Source organism: Dipodomys merriami, unplaced genomic scaffold, assembly GCF_024711535.1.
Source record: "Dipodomys merriami isolate MVZ:Mamm:240054 unplaced genomic scaffold, mDipMer1.0.p SCAF_3, whole genome shotgun sequence".
In the NCBI taxonomy this organism is placed as follows: domain Eukaryota; kingdom Metazoa; phylum Chordata; class Mammalia; order Rodentia; family Heteromyidae; genus Dipodomys; species Dipodomys merriami.
Window position 1 is genome coordinate 22,902,273 of NW_027204492.1, and position 13,779 is coordinate 22,916,051.

Here is a 13,779-nt window from a genome sequence, read left to right on the forward strand (position 1 = left end):
CCCCCACCACTTTAAAAAAAATCTTCCACCAAAGTTAAACTGTCAAGAGACTTTTCATTCTAAGTCAGTCCAGAAGCTTTACACAGAAAAGCAATGCTGGAGAGCTCTACCGTGCGTGCGTGTGTGCACGCGCGCGTTTGTGTATGTTAGGAAACAACTGTCCCGGGTTGATTCTGCCATAAATAAATAACTCCTTCCAACTCCCTTCCCTAGCCTACCTCGCCCTTGGAAGAAAACAAAACGATCAAACAGGAAGCCTTTAATCAGTAACGTACCTAGTAGGGTATGAAATGTAAATTGGTTGCCCCATATTTCCTTCTTCCGCTCCCATATCTATCTTTCTTCCGTCTTTGCACACTTAACACTCCGGTGTTTCCCATCTTGACTTCCCTCCTTCAGCCTAATACCTGCGCCTTCACCCTTCCTCCTCCCCGCGCTCCTCTCCCCTCCCCTCCCCCACCCCTCCTTTCAGCTGCGGCTAAAACGTGGAGTCTGTGGGGGGAGAGGAAGAAGGGGGGAGAAGAAGGGACAGAAGAAAAGGGAGAGGGAGGGAGGGGGAGGGGAAGGGGAGAGAGAGAGAGAGAGAGAGAGAGAGAGAGAGAGAGAGAGAGAGAGAGAGAGAGAGAGAGAGAGAGAGAGAGAGAGGAGGGAGAGGGAGAGAGAGAGAGAGAGAGACAGAGGGAAAAAAAACCCTTGGCTGTGGAGCTGTCAAACCGGGCATGCTCAGTAGACAGGGCAGGTTTTTTGGTCTCGAGTAGCGGAGAAACATTTTTTGCACCACCGCGACCAGCCTTAGAGCGCGGCGGCGACGGCCACAGCAACATCAGCACAACCAGCAGCCGTGCAGATACCACGCACCCGGGAGCGCTGCGGGCTCCGGCGCAGCCCGGAGTTCACCTCCGAGTGCGGGGGGGGGGGGTGAGCTTACCCCCCCTAGGCTCTCTCTCTCTCTCTCTCTCTCTCTCTCTCTCACACACACACACACACACACACACACACACACACACACACTATCTCACAAACACATACAACCCCAGACGCAACCATCCTCCTGGCAGAGGTCGTCCGCTGGCGCTGTAGAAGCCAGGTTCGGTTCCTGCCCCGGGCTGCGCGGGCTGAGGGCACCGCTGCCGCCAGCCAGAGGAGACGCGATGCAAGGGCTCGAGCGGCTGCTCGAGCAGTAATGTGGATTTACAGTCGTTTCCTGCAGGGAACCGTCCAAGACACTGGAAGTCCCGGGCACTAGCAGCACCCAGCGGAGCTGACCACCTGGCAAGGGGGCGGGGGAACCACACCTGAGGACACCACCAAAACTTGCGCCTGGACTAGGTAGGTGCGTTTCTTTCATCTCCTACCGCTGTCCCTCTTCCTTCTGCTTGCTAGCCTCCCCCTTCCACCCCCAAGGACTCTGGGCGAAGTTCGCCCAAGGCTGCCATAGAGGAAGGCTGCTCCAGGCTATGCGTTGCGCCCGCTCTGGGGACTCCAGCCTGAGCTAGCAGTCTCTGGGAACCCTTCCTCCTCCTATCTGCCCGGCTCAGGGGCTCTGGACAAGTTGGTGGGGGGGGGAGATGGGATGTTGGCCTTTTTCTCAATTCAGGCTTCCAGCAGGCCCTGGGGACGCGACCCTTCCAGGCCTTGCTGGACTTCCCAGGTGGCACTTTTGCCAAGCAACTCGTCCAGTTGTGGAAGAGGGTCCCTAATCTGGGCTCGCGCAGACCAGGAGCTCTAACAAGTGGAACAGGGTGCTCCGAGTGAAGGTGAGGGACTCTTCTAACCATAAAGATAAGAAGGGGACACATTACGTATGCCATCCTTCCCACCTGGAATAGCTACCCTGGCTTTAGCCACTGGGTAAAGCTTCCATCATTTCCAGGAGAGAAGATAGCTAGGGCTAGGACACACTTTAGTACCTGTTTGCTTCGGAATTGCTATTTGAGCCTCACTCAGTTACCCAGATTCAAAGGGAACTCCCAGCCCCTTGTCACGTAAGCCGTGGAGGGCCCCACCCGAATCATCTTCCCTACACCTCCCTGTGTATCAAAAGAAACTAGCATTACAGGGCAATTGGTGCTCTGGAAGCCGTCGGTGTTGGCTGTAACCACGCGCTCAGTGGTGCGGGTGTCTGTGTTTTTGCATTTCTTCTTGACATGGTCCCTGAAATCCAGCAGCGGCTAGCACATCTGCCGAAAGCCAAGCACCCGCTGGGCATGCCTGGGGAAATGTAACCTCACTTTCTTCCACTCCACAATGGGCGACTGCCAATTCCTTTTCAGGATGCTTTGGCTAGAGGTGGAGAAGGGGGGGAGACTGTAGGCGCTACTTCGTGAGTGGATGTGTTTGCAGTCAGGAGCATATTGAAACCTCTCAGCGAACCCAGTGCAGTTAGTTGTTTACAGTTGCAGAGACAGACCGTCTCACTCCAGTCATACTTGTCGTCTCCGCGATCTCCACGTCTATTTCGCCACTGGGGGGGGGGGTGGCGGGGGCTGATTTGCAGCTGGTACTCATGGACCGCAGCTTCAGGTTTAGCAGATCTGCATCATTCTACTGGCGATATGCCAATTTGGGTACAAAAATTCTACATCTTCCATATGAAACAATTGATCAAGAGACGCCCTAAACTTTAGCATTTTTCTTCCTGGGATGCTTATCTAAAGATGTATTTGTGGTGGCCAGCAGAAACACAAAGAGAAGTTACCTAGTGCCATAGTAGGGAAAATCGATGGCATTTGGTTTAGAGTCCAAAAGAACATGAAATACCCCAGTGGACTCTAATAGATACTGTTAGATTAGCATTTAATTCATATCATGTTTGTGGTAAGGAAAGATCATAGACAGCTTCCTTGAGTTTAGACGGTTCTATGATTATGATTGTTATTAACAAACTAGGTACACTACGGTGGGAATAAAAATTGCTAGTTTAGCCTGTTCTATGAGGACACTGGGAATGTCTGCTCTATCCACCTTATTCAGAGGTCTTCTGAACAGGAGCAGAGGTATTACTTTAGAGCAGCTGAAGAAAATAGTACAGCCTAAGAGGGAAAAGCTTTTTTTATTTATTTTTCTCGTTAATGACAAATGGTCCATAGCTTAAACTAACTTTTGCTTGATCATTACCCAGAATTTGCTTGTTGACTCACCCCTCCCCTTGCTCTTATCTGCAATGTGGGGAAACACAAATCTTCATAAGGCATAGTATGGACACTAGAAAAGGAGGATCCCACTTTTGCCATTTTTTAAATACAAGTTCATTTGAGTATTGTGTAATGTCTTAAATAATTTACTATTAAAAAGTTGGGTTTTTTTCGGAGAGGCAGTTAAATGATTTCAGGTTTATGAAAAGAATACTAGCAACTTTTAATGATGATCATTACAATATGCATTTGGGAAGAGGTTCTTGTGATTTCTAATGTGAAGCCAGACTGTAAATGTTATTTAAAAGTTTTCAAGTCATATATCAGAATGTTTTTGAAAAACAGGTGCTTCGTGAAAACAACTCTATGAAGACATAGTGATTATTTTCATAATAAGGTTAATAAAGTCCATTCTCTAGAACAATGCCAACCATATTATAGAATGTGTTTGGTAGAATTGAATAAGTGTTTCGAAATATGTGAGATACTGTTTACCATTAGGTCTAGTTCTCAATTAGGAATTAGGAATAATAATGCTATTTGACACAATATATTGTGGGACTAAAAGAAGCAATCCTTGTAAAATCACTGTGCTGTAAAAATGATTAAGTGAGATGCCAGATATTCAAATATATAGGTATATTAGTATATAAAAATTATATCTTATGGACTCATCACCTCATTAAAGGGCCTAATTCAAAGTTTGAGTATTCCCAAAGTCTCACTGCTTAAATCAAGCTATCAAATGTATAAATAATACTGATATGATCACAACTTCTGTCCTAGTCACTGTACCTTTCTGATGTCAACACCAAGATTATTGCTGAAATGGAACATTCTGGCACTCAAGTTTATTATTTACAATATTCCTTTAAATTACTAAACTGCAGAATATTACTTGATCTGTAAATTTTGGAAACAAAGCATTTGCTGGAGATTCATTTTCCATAATAGACTTAAAAACTTGGAAATAATGAGGACTTTTATGGTTAGCACAATAAAAAAAGCTACATTCTATGTTAGAGGTAGAATTTTAGAATTGATATATTGTATGCTTGCTTTTCCAAAAAGTCCTTTAGTTTCAAATTTAAGTATAGTTTTCAAGTTCTTGGTTTACAGTATGATTAATGTATTCTGTAAAGTTTCTCAAATATATTAATGTATTATTTATGCATTTATTTATTTACCTATGAGTGGGCTTAAATCAAAAGAAGACCAGTGCTTTGAATACTGGACTGAGTGATTATTTTTTAATCAGAACAAATTTTCTTACATTACTCATATTTCCCCCTCTCACTCTGTCTCCTACACACATACACACATACATACATACACACAAACATAACACACACATGCACATTAAAGTAACCTCATGTGGATACCGTGCATCAGTTAAAAACCATAAGACAATTTTATTAAAATTATATATTCACTTTTTCAATTTTAATATAAAAATAACACTATTAATATTCTTTCAAATGTTGCCCATCATTTACCATGTAAAAGAGGTTTGAACTGGGTTACTAGCATAACTCCAGGCAGATAAAAGATAAAGTGTTTCAAGATGCAAAATTCTACTATTTTGATTACCAGAACACATCTATAACTAAAAATGCAACTGCTAATTCTGAAAATTAAAAACATTAAATTTCAAAATTGTTCATATATACAATGACTGCTTCAAATCATCTACAGATTCTGAGTATTAGAGTAGATCACTATGTTAATACATGTTTCTATTATTTTGTTCTTTGAATGATAAAGTATTTTTACTTAGTAATTATATATTATCAGTATACGTAATGTATTATTCCTGGCTTTATATATTATTTCTATTCCCTTCTGTTTTCTATTGATTCCTTTCAAAGCAGGGAAAGTAAATATCAAACAAACTGTGATTAATTTGAACAGGCAAAAGCTATGAAAGGCTTCACACAGCTTTTGATTGTTCTTAACAACCTTGATGGTGCAAACATAGGTGTCTCTTCAGTATTGGTGTTATAAAGATTTACCTTAAGTATAGGAATTTTACAGTTAACTAGATATGCTATATGAAAATATAGCAAGACCAAGGATATTTCTTATATTGAAAACTCAGAAAATGGGACTGGGGAAATTTATATATGATGACATAAGCTAAAAATATTATAAATGAATATTAATATTAATTGCTTTGATAACATTTTGTATTATTTAAACTAGCTAAATCCCTCTTTAAAGATAAATAATTTTACAGTTGATATAGATCTCTAATATGTTAAAACAGTAGCATAGAATCTAGTAAAGAAAAACTATTAAATTCTTATGTAATTTCAGCACTCTTTCCTAGACCTGAATTGTACTTCCTGTCCAACACACTACTTTAAGTAAACAATAGCATATGGTGAAATGTGCATATATGCCAACTAACCACTATTCCTTGGATGATGTTTTTAATGTGATGTAATGATTTTTAAACACGAGGTTCTTCACCTTTACCCTGCTCTAACTGTAAGAAGGATAAATCAATTGGAAATTAATATATGAGAACATGTTAAATTTTTCTTTTTGTGTCAGTGGATCATCCTTGTGAAGCTCTTCCTTGGGCCTTTCTATCTGATTTTAAGGTAAGTCTTTGTGAAGATTAGTGTTTTTTTTCTGGTATATGTAATAATTGTCTATGACTGACACTTAATAAATATATATACATAAATTCATATTAGGTGGCATCTAATATATAAGTGCAAAAGGTTGCATAGACCCTCCAAATGTTTGGAGTAATACAAAACAACCTCTAGTTAGATGAAAAAAAATTTACTTACTGTCTAAGTGCTCTGAATTAATTTAACAGGATGATGACCATTAATATTTATGTCAAAAAAGGAAGAAAAAATAAAACCCTAAAGTACTTAGAAAGTACCTTAAATACTCTTGGGTTTTAATAAAATACATAATGAATCAAATGTCATCCTGAATCTGCAGTTTTCTATGAAATGTATGGAATGTTGCTTGCATTCTCCAACAATTACAATAACAAATATGTTAGCTATTGCAACATGGCAGAAATTGAAAAACTTTAATTTCAATTCTATACTCTCCCACCCTTTGCACATTAAAAATCTGATGTAAAGATTTTGTTATGTTGGCTTTTTACAAATTCCTGTACCTCATTTTCCACCATTTCTTCTACTGCCATGGAAACTAGATGGGACAGACAGCTGGGAGTCACTAATTCAGGATGGGAACCTGCTTGTTAATTTAATTTTATGCCAGCCTGTTGGTCCCTGAAAGTAACTGTTAAGAGCTTGGGAATTGAATTTGCTAGAAATAAATGATTAAGCAGAACAAAAATCAGTCATTTTCCTGAAGATCTGCCCTCAGCCTTCTTTGTCCCTACTCAAGCAGTTCTTTTGAAATAGTCATAGTAATAGAGTTTGATTTGTACATTCTTATGAGTATTTATGTATTTTACAAAGCGTTTTTGTTCTAATAGAACATTCACAGCTTTAAAATAGTTACATAATAGCTATTACATTGAAAACTGTGTTCTTTAAAATTATGATTTTGTAGACTTTGAAGAACCCTATTTAGAAATCACAGTACAACTAAGCATAAATGATACTTGATTTTCCAGTCAGATAGGATATTTTCCTTTTCAAATAAGAAACATTTTTGCTGAAATATCTATGTTGTACAGGTTATACCAGAAACCAAGTGGATTTGAAATCTATAAAACAGTCATTTCACTTATCATCATAAAGAATACTGATTGTTTTAATTTTAATCAACTAAGTTGTAAGTTGATAAGTAGACAACAATGAGGAAATTGCCTTTTAATGTTTCTCATATTTTGTTGAAACATTTTTGTGGCTTGTTACGACTTATGAAATTGAATTTTGGAATCACAATCTCTAATGTGAACTGAATTGCAATCCATGTTATCTTCACAATATTATATATGTAGCCTGTAAATTTAATATTTTCCTGTGAATTATAGCTATAAACAAACTTTTACATTGTGACTAAGAAAAAGCTATTCCCCAAAGAGGATTTTGGTAATATAAAAAAGTGCATGAGTGTATGGATATGGGTGTGGGTGTGGTGGATGTGTTTATTTCCATATGTAGGTCAGAGTAGTGAAAATAATTACAAAGCATAAATATCCAAATAAGAAATGCTAGTGACAGAATGGGAAAATTACTTAAAAGTTTGTGAAATAATTACATATATATATATATATATATATATATATATACTTTAAAGGGAATATTGGTGAAATCAGTATTGAGTTGTTGAACTGTGTGTATTGTATTAACTGTTTTTATTCTTGAGCTATATTTGCATGATACTGAAATATCTCATTGAAACAAAACATGACTTAATCATCATAGTTGAATATGTGAGTTTCTTAAAATCTGTGTTTTCTATGTCTTGTCAATTTCTTTAACCTTTCAATAAATGCTTGACATTTAGATGAACAATGGAAAAAACTCCATCAAATATCTGAATGGTTCCACATTTCTCATCAATATTTGTTGTTCATACAAATGTTCAAAACTCCTTTTGAAATAACCATATACTTAGTTTTCAATTTTTTTGATAAAATATACTATAAATATTCTGAATGGTGATGCAGATATTGTCACTCTTAAGTAGAATTCATCTATGGTTATATTAAATGAAATCCATTTTCATTTGTTTGGAATACATTTAATGTTTTGCTATAAACAAGGGTTTGTAAAGCAGCCAAAATAAAATACACGGCTATCAGTTTGCATACTTCAGGGACAATCTGATTACTGGCTAAGGTCAAAGAGAAAATTTCCCTATCGCATTGTTTTGCATAATTGTTAGTTTCTAAGTGTGTCTATTAACTCTAATGCGTCTATCTGGTTTAGACACCTGTCAAAGAAAAGGTGCCAGATTAGATGGACAATTGAAATCTTTGTTTTCTATCTACATACATGTTAAGAAAATTTTTCAGTAGGTCAGAAAAAATGCAAAAATATGCTGTGATGGCCTATGTCAATAATCCAGTTTTTTTACAGATACATTTAAAATTAAATATCCTAAGAGATAATTAATTTAGAAAAGTTACTGATAATGAACTCATCTTATGCTACATATGCTTTAGACGTATGATGATGCCTTATTAAAGGTGTCTCAATTTTGCTAATTACCACCTGTGTTTAAATATAGAGGTATATAAATACACTACAACTACACAGTGGTTTGAGCATTGTAAACCTGAAAGCTTGGCTCTAGTCCTACCTAACTCAGTTCTTATCATAAAAAATGTTTGGTCAACATTTTGAATTTATACTCTGTGCATTATGTCTCCCTTTGTACATTATGAGCCCTTGCCTTTAATGTTGAAGATTTTTAAGCTTCTTTGCTTAATTGCAGGCATTTGGGTGATATTGATATGTAAGCTTCTGCTTTTTAACTAGCTTAAAAATGTTTTTGTGTTTGTATGTATATGAGATTTTCTAAACAAATAGCTATTAAGTGAACATGTGCATTTTGGTATTGATTTCACCATCATTATACACAGAAACACATAAATATATCACCTATTTGCTTAGCCTATGCCTCAAATGAATAAATATATTTCTGTGATCATGTCTCATTATCCATTTAAAGCTTTAAGCAATGTTGGAGAACATTGACAGAATTGCTAAGACCATCAAGTAAAGAAATTCCTTTGGGAAGATAGTATTAATTTCACTAATGAGATATAGTGACCTCTAAGAGATAAGGCTGTGCAGTAGGTTGCTTAATTGATACTTACTGCTTACACCTGAGAACAATTTTGATCTATCAATTTCTGTCCTTCCTTTCTTTCTTTCTTCCTCCCTCCTTCCTTCTCTCCTTCTTCCCCCCTCTTCCACCTCTCCTTCCCCCTTTCTCGTTGCACTCATTTTCTCTCTCTCCTTTCTCTTCACTCTTTCTTTCTCTCTTCCTTTCTTTCTCTCTTTCTTTCCCTCCTTGTTTCCTTCTTTCCTCAATTTCTCCCACTATCTCCTTTCTTCTTCTTTCCCTACTTCCTCCTCTCCCCCTCCATTATTTATCTGGTATCTGTTCATACCTGTTAAAGTAGTATGCTGATTAATGTGGATGAAAATATGCCCTGGGAAATTGACAACTGATATTATTTCTTTTATACTGATTTTGACAATGCATTAGGAATCTTGCACAGAATTAAAAGTACAATGTGAAACAAATTTTGTTTACTTTTATATTAGTGTAAATTAATTATACAAAAGGGTTTCATTGTGATATTTACAGCATATATATGTATATATATATATATATATATAATTGACAGGTACAATTTATCCCATCTGTATTACTCTCTTGTATTCGCCATTCCCTTTTCATTTTTTGAAAATCTTTGTTTCATTGGGTTATTTTCATATATACATACACGCATGCACTTCCATAGTATTCACTCCATTATCATTTGCTGTATTGTTTTTGGCATTCTTTATGTATTTTTTCAATTATATGGAGTAGGAGCTAAATGGCACAACATTTTCCTAGATTGGTATTCATTAATACAGGTTTACCCTGTGCATATTTTATTAGTACATTTATGTTGTTAGTACATTTGTGATTTATCTTTCATTTTTAGAATAAGAAAATCTCATCCCTTAGGTGTGACATCATTTATTTTTGGATTATAGAATTCATGAAGTGTTAACAAAAGGGTGCTACTTTTTTTCATTGTTTTGTTCTTTTTCCTATTTGAGATATTGCCTTGATGAAACACTCGACAACTTGTGAAAGTGAGGTAATTTTAATGTAAACAATTAGAATTCAGTGCAAGGGTAATATTTTAACACACTGAAGAAAATAATTTTTAGTAAAAATAATTTTTTTCTAAAACATGAAATAAAACAGGTTTCCCGTTATACAGTACACATAGTGAGAGAGCACATGTTCCATCCATTTAGCAAAATGTTTGTTATTACTTTGCTAGTGAGAAAAAAATCAACACTTACACAGAGTTTGGAATGATAGATATTAAATTCTCAAATGCATTTCCCACAAAGGCTTTTTGGGTCTCATGTGTTAATCTTTTCTTTTATTGAAGACTTCAGTATTACACAAATTTGGTCACATACCATAGGACAAACTTTGTGAAAGGAAGGCTTCATCTGATCATTCTTCCATTTATCCATTCACATGTTTATCAAAAATCTATGAGTGCTGCTGTTTGTTAGTAATAAGGAAATATTTAAAAGATTTAGCAGCTAGTAGGGAAGACAGACACATAAACATATTCTGATGTTCTAGTAGAGAAAAATTGAGAATGTCCTGGAAGCTCAATAGTTGATACAGTTTTAAAAGGATATGTCATTTAAACTAGTTTTTAATGACTTTTCTAGTCAGAGAATATAAAGAATTACATTCTACATGGCATAAGGATTGTGAAAGGGCACAGGGCTAAATTAGCAATAGAGAATATCTGCCCAGAAAAGGAGCACAAGTTGTATTTCCTATCCAGATAGGGGGAACAAAGGTCAGAAGTAATGTCTTCTTTTATTTCTCTATATATGTCTGACATGCAAAAAGTACTTAGTGCATATTTGCTGAATGGATTAAAGGGATACTATATTTTTTCCGGCAAGGAAAATTATCCTAGAAAAAACATGGTTATTTTCCTGATTTATTGAAAATAAGACAACATATTCTATTACATAAGAAGCTGTAAAGTGAAGAGACTGTTCAAAACTTTGTTTTAAACAGGTGATACCAGTATAGAGGGCAAGATAAAATGAATGAAGAGTAATAGCAGCAAGACCAATAAACAGATTGTATCACAACTGTGAAAAATTATGAAGACATGGACCAGGGGAGTGAGTGGTAGTAGAGAGAGGGGAACAAACCTAAAAGCCATATATATATTATGCATATATAATTACATAGCTGTAAGTTAAAATAATAAATACAATAAACATCAGGGTTTAGGTAAGATGATGCTTGATGCAATTGTCTAAGTCTCAAATCTTCCAATCATTCAGTCAGTTTAGAAATTATTAACTCTGTTTATCCTACTTTCAATGGCTATCTTTATTTGAGCATTTTTCTCATTCCTTACAAACACCTTATACCAAGCCATTATCATTTCCACCTAGACACTGAAATTGTTTCCTCATAGATGCTCCTATGTTGATTATTGCCCATGTATGGTTTTCCCCAGGGCAAATCACTATGATTTTAAAAGAGAAATGAGATCTTGTAATTCAACTTCTTCTCTGTCCTCTGATGAGTGACTTTTCATCACATAGGAAATAAACTGGATTTTTAAAAATTCAAGATTCTACATGATTTTGGACAATGACTGTTGGTTCGACTTGAGTCATTATTCACCCCCACACATCCCACTCATAACTTTCTAACCACATTACTTTCCCTTTGGCTCCTTAAACCTGTCATGCATCTTTTGTCTCAGGGCTTTTACACCCGCTTTTTCCTCTGCCTGAAATGAAATTATTCTTGAGTAATACATAACAACTTTCTCATTTTATTCAGTTACTTGATTATCTATTCCTTCATCTTAAAGTCCCTACCCTGATCATCCATTAAATAGAATCCTAATGTACTTCTTTTCTGTCCTTTTACCCCATATTACTTATCACTAACTGGTACATCATATTTCTTCACTTAGGATTTATCACCCATTCTAGTTTATGAGGTCCACAAGGTATGGGTAGTCATTTGTCCTTTTTGTTCATTACTATGCCTATATCATTTAGAACACTTCCCAACAGAGAATAAACTTAATAAGTGTGGGTAATGTGAAAGAATAACAGACATAATAAAATACTTATTTCTGTTGGTTTGGTAGTTTGCAGTAAAGTCCTTCAAAATGCTCACATCTAAGGGCCAAGGATATAGCACAGTAGTAGAGCATTTGCCTTACATGTATAAGGTCTTGTGTTCAATCCCTAGTACTGCAAAACGAATTCTTTATACCACTTAGCCAAGTAATTCAACTTTTGGGAATTTGTCCTAAGAAAATAAGCTGAAATGTACAAAGCTCTCATTTGGAGAGATTTTCCACCAAACATTATTTGTACTAGTAGAAAAAAATGTTACCTAAATGTTCATCAAGGGAATTGCTAAGCAATTTATGATGCATGGAGAAATGCAATATTTTGTTACCATTAAAGTTTTGCAAATGTTTTATGATAAAAGGAAAATGTTCTTGTACTGTCAAGTGATCATGCTTGGTAGAAAATTGTATATACTCAAAATGTAGGAAATTAAAAACAACTGGAAATAGATGTATAAAAGCCCTAAACTGAAACTGCCAATTCTTTGATCTCACATAGATAATAATATTCTACTTCTTTTACAAAGAAAGGATGTTCTCAGTCTCTTAAAATATCATATATAATTTCCATTATCAGAGTATATTTGCAAGACAAAGAGGAAACCAAAACACAAAATATTGTCACACCAGACGTCATGTTTTGGTGATAAATGAGAAGAAAGTTATTCTGTGAGTTGGTGCTGGAGGGAGAAGAATACACCAGTTTTAAGTGGAACCAATTGTTCTCTTGCACCTTCATTTTGAGGAGGTCCACAGACAGGAAATAATTGAGATCCACTGGTCCAATCTAATCTTCATTCACTAGAGAATGAAAGAGAGCTTTGTTTATCCTGGCAGGATTTGAGCAAGATGTTCAAAGGAGAGAAGCAAGTTAAGATTTCCTCATATTGCTGTGAAAAGCACTAGCAATTTGCCTCATGAAAAACAGAAATGATTACTCACTATATTTTTTCATGTCATGTAGTAAAAACAATTAAGTGAAGTTAGACTATAGATTACTTGGCTATTCAGCCACAGTCACCTCTAATGGAAAGGAAGAAAAATAGCATTGACAACTTTTGGCAGGTCTCATCATTAGAAATGCCCATATTGCCAGAAAGAAAAGAAGCTGCAGCCAATAACGTAAACCTGGAAGTTCTTTAAGGCTGCAAGAAAAAAAAAGTGACAATACAGACTGTTGCAGAATTAATTGTGTAAGACAGCTGATCATTGTAATGGGGAAACTGTCTTTTTTTTTTTTTTTTGGTCGTTTGTGGGGCTTGAACTCTAGGCCTGGGAGCTGTCCCTGAGCTTTTCAGCTCAAGGCGAGCACTCTACCACTTGAGCCACAGAACCACCTCCGGTTTTTTGGTGGTTTATTGGAGATCAGAGTCTCACGGACTTTCCTGCTCGGGCTGGTTTTCAACTGTGATCCTCAGATCTCAGCCTCCTTAGTAACTAGGATTACAGGTGTGAGCCACCAGCGCCCGGCAGTAACTCTTTTTTAACACAATTATTTTCTTTTTTTACCAAATAAGTTTTTTTATTGCAAAAATACTGTACACAGGGGTTAGAGTTACATGAGCAAGGTAGTGAGTACATTTCTTATCAAGTATTGTTGCCTCTTCCTTTGTTTTTCCCCTACCATCTCTTACCTCCTACCTCCTCAACTATACACCCCTCCCCCCCTCTTCTACAAGGTCTGTGAGTAAAGTCCCATTAGAAAAATACTATTATGGGCTTCAAAGCATGTATAGCAAAATATAAATGTATTGTATTAGTAAAATTATGTACCATGGCCTGTAGAAAACTCAAAGTCCCTCAAAAGTAGAAATAAATATTTTT

At 36.3% G+C, this 13,779-nt stretch overlaps 1 protein-coding gene across 9 annotated transcripts in view; it reads left to right on the plus strand.

The window, feature by feature from the left end:
* The first annotated feature begins 913 nt into the window (after nucleotides 1–913).
* The window catches only part of Tenm1 (teneurin transmembrane protein 1), an 875,459-nt gene continuing 862,593 nt past the window's right edge, over nucleotides 914–13,779 (plus strand). For 7 of the 9 annotated variants that reach the window (XM_070039760.1, XM_070039769.1, XM_070039765.1 and 4 more), the window contains exon 1: nucleotides 914–1,329. The gene's annotated coding sequence lies outside the window, so the exon portion shown is untranslated. Of the gene's footprint in view, nucleotides 1,334–13,779 lie in introns of all 9 variants that reach the window. The other 2 variants (XM_070039762.1, XM_070039761.1) reach the window with 2 other exon arrangements.